Source organism: Chinchilla lanigera, unplaced genomic scaffold (genome assembly GCF_000276665.1).
Source record: "Chinchilla lanigera isolate Chin_1 unplaced genomic scaffold, ChiLan1.0 scaffold00049, whole genome shotgun sequence".
In the NCBI taxonomy this organism is placed as follows: domain Eukaryota; kingdom Metazoa; phylum Chordata; class Mammalia; order Rodentia; family Chinchillidae; genus Chinchilla; species Chinchilla lanigera.
Genome location: NW_004955450.1, coordinates 3,015,744 through 3,017,561, shown reverse-complemented (window position 1 = coordinate 3,017,561; position 1,818 = coordinate 3,015,744).

Sequence of the window (1,818 nt, the reverse complement as noted above, 5' to 3'; positions counted from 1 at the left end):
TGAGGCAGGAGGATTGTTGAGAGTTAGAGACCAGTCTAGGCTACATACTGAGACCCTGTCTCAAAATAAATAAATAAATAAATAAGAAAATAAAGCATATTAAAGCAAACATTCAAAGTATATTAAAACAAATGAATGCTCAAAACTCATCACTGTCTAAATACCTTCCTCTGTTTTCCTGTTATCCCTGCTCATGCAGTTCTTCTGTTTCCTGCACCCAGATGGGGGGGATACAGCATGGGTCAGTGTGGCCTTCTTTTTCCTTGTCCACACTTTCCCTTGACAGTGAGTTGTTACCCTGTCAGCTGTAGAAGGAGTTATACCTGGAAACTACAAACACAGAGCTTGATTTTTAAAAATATTTTCAGTTATCAATATCATTATTATTATTTTTAGAGAGGGCCTCCCTACGGAGCCCAGGCTGGCCTCAAACCAGCAGTGATCCTCCTGCCTCAGCCTCCAGAGTGCTGGGATTACAGGCATGTGCCACCATGCCGTCTTTTCAAAGAATACTACTCAGCTATTTTGTACAGGGCTCCTCCATTGGGCTTCCTCTGAGTTTTCTCATGAGATCGAGCTTTTGCAGTGTGGTAAGGAGTACCACAGAAGTCAACGAATTTTGTGGCTTCACCACTGCCAGGGCCATTTGTGGAGGTGGCATCCCAGGAGGAAGTAGAGATAGAGGAAAGGACCGGGCTCCCATTTGAGAGGGGCTGGAGTGTAGGAGAGAATTAAGACCCAAGGCAGGGTTAGGAGCCTGGCCTCTCAGAGGTGGCTGAGAACTTGGCAGAGGAAAATGCTGCCCTTCAGGCGTTGGAATTGACATGAGGACTCGCCTGCAGTGTAGACCAGAGGTCAGGCAGGTGCAGATAGGGACGTATCTTGTGCATTCGGTGTCCAGGAGCTTTCCCTGTGCCCAGGTTTAGTGCTGGCCAGGGCTGGGCCCAGCTGGGACTTGAGGGTGGCATTTGTCTTCCTGGGTGGTTTGGACACTGTTGGTGACACTTTCGAGTTGCAACTCAACCAACAAGCGGTGGGCAGCTTTCTCGTTCCATGCTCAGAACCGGCTCGGCTGCCAGAGATGGCTATGATGCACGGCCGTTTAGGCCGCGGGTGCCCGGTGCCAGGCTGTCTAGCTGTAAGCAGAGCCGCCTGGCTATGAGCGCAATCCTCTCGTTGGTAGCTGCGGGCGCGAGTGCCCCCAGGTGGCTATCGGAGACACTGCAGATACGAAGGAAACGGCATTTGCCATTGAAAGGCAAGCGGCAGCAGGTGAAGAATTGTCTTGTTCCGGGACTCAAATTGCCCAGAGAATACTCCTTTACTGAATTACAGTTTATATACAACAAAAATGTACATATCTCAAGCTTCCAGTCTGATGAGTGTTACTGATTTTGTACACCTCATAACTACTGCTCAAAACAAGTTCTACAATATTTCCCTTACCCCAGAAAGTTCCTTCCTGTCCCTTCTCAGCTAATCTACCTTCTTCCTCAACGAGCAATCACTATTCTGACTTCTTTCACACTAGGTTTCCTGTTACTGATCTTCATATAAATAGCCATATGTTATAGGTTTTTAAATTTAAAAAAACCCAACATTTTATTGGTTCCATGTTTGCAAGGCATAGTAATTACATTCACTGTGGGGAGTGAGGACATGTAGGTTAACACATCCTAATAATTTTTTACTTTCCCTCCCCTCCCTATATTAGGGTTTTCATTGTTCGTTGGTGGTGTTGTCTGAAACAGGGTCTCACTGTGGAATGGGCTGGCCTGGAGCTCTCAGACTCAAGTGATCCTCCTGCCTTAGCTTTCT